Genomic DNA, 5,765 nt, shown 5'->3' with positions numbered 1-5,765 from the left:
GCACATCAGTCCCGCTGCCATGAGTGGTGGTGATAGGAGGTGAGGAATGGGATGTTGTACATTGGTCTCAAGGCCATTCAAATCAATGGCACAGTGGTCCTTATCCTTCTTCAGCTGCCTGTGTGGCACAGGGGGGGGGACTTTTTTCTTTCCTCCAGCTGCATGAGACAGGCCATGTCGGAGGGGATGGCTTCCGGGTTTGACCCCTGGGCCCTGGGGAGGCGTCTGGAAGCTACTGTTGTTGTTCTGTCGGTTCATCAACTGCTGGATTTTTATCATGGGCTTGGTCTCACCGATCAGAGGCAATGAGGTCAGAGAGGAAGTGGCGATGGCGAGATGGGGAGAGAGCAGTGAGGGTAATCAAGATATATAGGGAGAGAGGGAACGGGTGGAGGAAGCTGGATAAAGGAACAGGTGGGGAAAAGGAAACATATAGACAGGAAGTTGGAGACAAATTGTGCTCAAATGTATCGGAGGATGGGAGATGACACAGAGACAGATAGACATTACCAGTCAAACTTTTCCAGACATACAGTACCTCACACAAAACATAGTCTCTAGCTTGTTCATTAGAAAAATTAATGTGTGTCATAAATAACCCCACCGCTTTTGGCAGAGCAGGACAGATAGACTAGTAGCCAGGTTTATCAGCAGGTCTGTGCCCTCTGTGGCAGCATGTCTGTGACCTGAGCTGAGTATCAACAGGAGTTGTACTCTGTGGGGACCTAGCTAGGTTTGATAATGGCAGCATGTACAATAGTGTGAAAGGGCTATAATAGAGGCACCATAGTATGATAAGGAGGCAGCTACTCACCCCATCTCCTTCTTTTATTAAGTATTTTCTACAGATGTGGGCCATGATCCCTGTGGTCAACACATCCCCTGTCACATTCACCATGGTCAGGAATCTGTCTCTGGAAGCAGGAGAGGAGCAGGAGATAGGTTTTCAGAGTAAGACGTGTGTGTGTGTGTGTGTGTGTGTGTGTGTGTGTGTGTGTGTGTGTGTGTGTGTGTGTGTGTGTGTGTGTGTGTGTGTGTGTGTGTGTGTGTGTGTGTGTGTGTGTGTGTGTGTGTGTGTGTGTGTACTGTATGTTTGTGTGTGTGTGTGTGTGTGTACTGTATGTTTGTGTGTGAGTGTGTGAATATGCGTGTGTACATGCAATAGTTTTTACAAACAAAGATGAGGTTGATTGATTTCCAGACAGGTATTTAACCTTCTTCAGAATTCTGAAAGGTTCTTGAAATGAATTGAAGCCTGCATATGTGTCCCTTTCACAGCACACAACAAAACAGGCCAGTGTTGACTAGCATGTGTTAAAATGAACATGGTAAAAGATTTCAATTAACACTCAGTGGTGTAAAATAACCCCAATGCTGGTGTTAATAACCAGTGTTGAACCAAAACCATGCCTATCCCTATCATATTTTCCAGCATGTTTTTGAAATTGACATTGATTGATTAATGAATCTTATGCTACTCAAATATAAGTAACATACATTTTTCTAAACTATTCCAATCTGTTACTTTGACTTCTTGCGCACGTTACTGAAATGGTTGTTCCAGTTTCGATGTTTAAGTTAATCTCATATCATTGTCTTCCCAACCCTGGCAGTCATTCATATTGCAGGTTGCGGGTGAATACAAATTCCAAATGTTGGAAATCCTAACTCTGGCTGGATTCCAATAGGCATTACACATCACTTTGCAAGCCACCATAATGTGACATGCAGGCCTGCTGTGGCCTGTAAACTATTCCTTTCAGGCCACTGTATTAGGGTAAAACTAGTCCTTCCGAAATATATATTGGATTGTCTTAGGGGGGAATTTCCGACCCGAGTTAAGCATGCGTATTCGCGTATTCTGACCTTGAATTTAGGCTTAAGAATAGCGTGCTATTCACCCGCTATTTCTTTGGGGTGGAGATACGTCTACAGATACACATTATTCTGACCTTACTTAATTGCACCACATTTACACGCAATGAAACAAGGAATAAGGTTGAGCAACCTGACGGTTCCAAGTGGAACAACATCTACTTTTCCCGATAGAAATAACACCATTCTCCATGCACTATAATTTACAAATTGAAAAGAGCTATTGATAAGAGCTAGGTTAAGGAGTAAAGGGGATTGTAAATATAAACAACAATTGTTTTAGGTCTATTTTATCTTATGATTGCAGGAGACAAATGTGAAACCAGTCATATTGCAGCAAACTGAAGCATATCAACATATCACATTGTCATGACGTTGCCCTGTTGGGGAGGTTTATGACCCCCATAAATACCTTTCCCCCTTTCCTCTCTCTCTACTCTACAGAGTGACTCTTGGAATGCCCTTTGTTAACACAGAGAGAGTCTGGTAACATCAAAAGGTTGGGGACCAGAACCATATTTTGGTAATCCAACCAGCTGAAAATATATGTTGGTACTTAAAGAATATGATGTCAGATCAGTTGTTGTCTGAGACATTATTACTTATGATAGGATGACATAAACTGTATCTTGGAAAGTCTACACATTCTAGTTATCAGATTCACATGGAATTGTTGTGCAATTTAAACGTTTAAATATGAAACTATTTGTGAAAAGATTAAATGTAATTTTAGCTTCTAAAGGAGAGAATGGTTTTCCTAAAGTAAAAACTCTGCTCACGCAGTGGCCCCGCTCAAGTGAACAGACATTGGTTGTATACTATGAAACACGCCCTTCTCTCCCACCACTACATAAACCCTTTTACGAAAATGTAACTTTGTGTTCCCGAGGACGTGAGGACTGCTGTCCAGACGTTAAAAGGGCTAATATCAACTACAGAACTAAGCCAACATCAGCGTGACCTCAAAGTGTGGCAACTTGGTATGAACTTTAAACTCTTATTCACTAAAGAAGTGATACCTCCTAGACGTTGAGTTAGCAGCAGCAGCTGTAAACGTGGGCTAGGAAAGGACGGACAAAGTATTTATTCTACCACACGATGACGGTACTACAACGTACCCACTCTACCACCAGGCATTCTTCAGAGGACAAGAGATCCCTGCTGGGCAACCCGGCCTTCCATCTACGACCAACCTATTGAAGTGCAGCTCAGAGTAAATATTTCTTGCATTTTCCTTTTCCAAATGGGCGGTTATTTAGAATGCATAAGATTCTGTATTTACGATAGCATAGCTTCACAAGGTCTGATCAGAGACCCAAAACTTTTGTTCCTCAGTCTTCCCGCGCTTTCATTCAAACCCAACCCCCCTTTCTTTGTGTAACCAGCGTCATAGGTTCCGTCCACCAGGGACGTTTCTTTTATGACATAATTAGTAATCAATGTATGATCCATCCTGTGTATATGTAATTATGTGTGATTATTTAGGTTTTTAGTAAATAAATAATTAAACCAAATGTTGTATTGCTGATTCAACTTGTTAGCCAGGGTTCGTGAAGATAACCAAGAATTCTACGACGTTCAGATGAGACTGAAAAAGGTGACGATTAATAATTGACTGCCATTGAGGTAAAAGATTACCAGGTCTTAAGAGTTTATTCGGAAGATAACAGCTCTATAAACATTCTTTCGTGGTTGTTAGTTTACCTTTCTTTCCTCTGTCACGTTCGTATGGTTGTTCCTGAGGATCGGTAGCAATAGTGGATCAAATAGTGAGTTCCAAAAGTATTGGGACAGTGACACACTTTTTATTGTTATGACTCTGTACTCCAGCACTTGAAATTATACAATGACTATGCCAGTAAACTGCAGACTGTCAGGTTTCATTTGAGGGTATTTTCATCCATATCGGTTGAACCGTTAAGAAGTTACAGCACTATTTGTACATAGTCAACCCCTTTTAGAGGAACAAAAATATTGGGACAAATTTACTTATACAGAATGTGTATTAAAGTAGTCAAGGGTTTAGATTTTGGTCCCATATTACTAACAAGCAATGATTACATAAAGCATGAGACTCTACAAACTTGTTGGATGCATTTTCTGTTTGCTTTGGTTGTGTTTCAGATTATTTTGTGCCCAGTAGAAATTAATGGTAAATAATGCATTGTGTCATTTTGGAGTCACTTTTATTGTAAATAAGAATAGAATATGTTTCTTAATATGTTTCTCACCCGAAATAATATACAAGATCAGAGTATTTGTTTATCTAGCAAATAATTTTAATGACAACATATTAACTTAGGATTTCACTTGGTGAAGGACACAGGACTGAACATGTATTAATGCAACAACCATGCTGTCACTAGCAAACACAGTCCTGGGTATTACTGGTAACTCTAAAATTCACTTAAAAGGCAAACTGACAAGTAGGGTTTTAGGGCCTAAAACGTTACATTCAATTCCGATTTCTGGTTTGGGATTTTTTTATGGTTCTTCAAAGAACAATCTCATTTATGAATCTTCCCCTATGGCATCGTTTGTCAATAACCTTATTTGGTTCCAACTTGCACCTTTATTTTTAAGGTGCAAATGCATTGGGGTAAACTAATCTAATTATGTAGAGTTACACTGTTACGCAAAGGGTGACTATGAAATGTCAATATTACATCCATCTGATTTCATCTGATTGCTTCCTCCAATCAATGTTCTTTATGTGGTAAACATGTTGAGACTGTGCATGAGCCTTAACCCGGAAGCCAGCCGCACCAATGTGCCAGAGGAAACACTGTACAACTGGCGACCATGTCAGTATGCATGCACCCAGCCCACTACAGGAGTCACTAGAGCGCAATGGGACAAGGACATCCCAGCCAGTGTCGCACCCGGCCGTAACAGGGAGACCCATGAGTCGGCGCACAATTAGCCCAGCGTCATCCGGGTTAGGGGACGCTGGGCCAATTGTGCGCCACCTCACGGCCGGCTGCGACACTGCCCGGGATCGAACCCAGGTCTGTAGTGACACCTCAAGCACAGCGATGCAGTGTCTTAGACCGCTGCGCCACTCGGGAGGTCCCATCTCCCGGATCTTACCGTCCACCAGGAACATGATGCTGAACGGGAAGTACCTGGTCAAGACACGAGGGGGAGGGTCAATGGTCAGAGGTGAAAGAAAGAAAACTGAAAAACAAAGCACACCCAGCAAACAAAAATTGGTTCTGTGTAAGTTCCCAGAACGTTCGTTAGGTTGCGGCAAAGGTTCTCATAACATGAAAACTGTCCAGTTGTGCTGATGATTATACAATAATGTTTATATAAAACATTTGCCTGACATTGCAAGAACATTCCCAGAACACGTTTTGTCTGTTCTTTAAAGATTCCAGAATGTTTCATTAGGTTGTGGGAACAGTCTGGTGGGGACATTGTGGGGACATCATACAAAAGATGTGCCCAAAACACAAGAACTGTCCATTTCTTAATATCACATTTTGTTGCAGCAGTATGTTCAAAAACATTACTGGTACATTGTGTTATTACATTACCTGGAAACCTACTGAGATTTTTTTTTGGAATGTTCTGTGGTGGTTTTTACAGATGTTGTGCACAACATTTTAGTGAACGTTAGGATAACATTCCAAGGATATGTCATTGAAAACATTAAAAAAACTAACATTTTGTTAGTTGGGATGTTATCATTCTAATGTTAGATAAAACCCTAACTAGAACTTAATGGGAATCTTAGGTAATGTTCTGGGAATGTTCCCAGATTGCTGGTGTTGGAACTTAGATCTGAATAGAGCCCATTTTAATCTGTTTCTAATTGTACAATTAACATAGCAGACGATCTATGTGCATTTTATTTGGTCAGAGGGAGTGGGGGCCTGTCTCTGAGG

This window comes from Oncorhynchus tshawytscha, linkage group LG01, assembly GCF_018296145.1.
Source record: "Oncorhynchus tshawytscha isolate Ot180627B linkage group LG01, Otsh_v2.0, whole genome shotgun sequence".
Taxonomy (NCBI): domain Eukaryota; kingdom Metazoa; phylum Chordata; class Actinopteri; order Salmoniformes; family Salmonidae; genus Oncorhynchus; species Oncorhynchus tshawytscha.
This window is presented reverse-complemented; position numbering follows the sequence as displayed.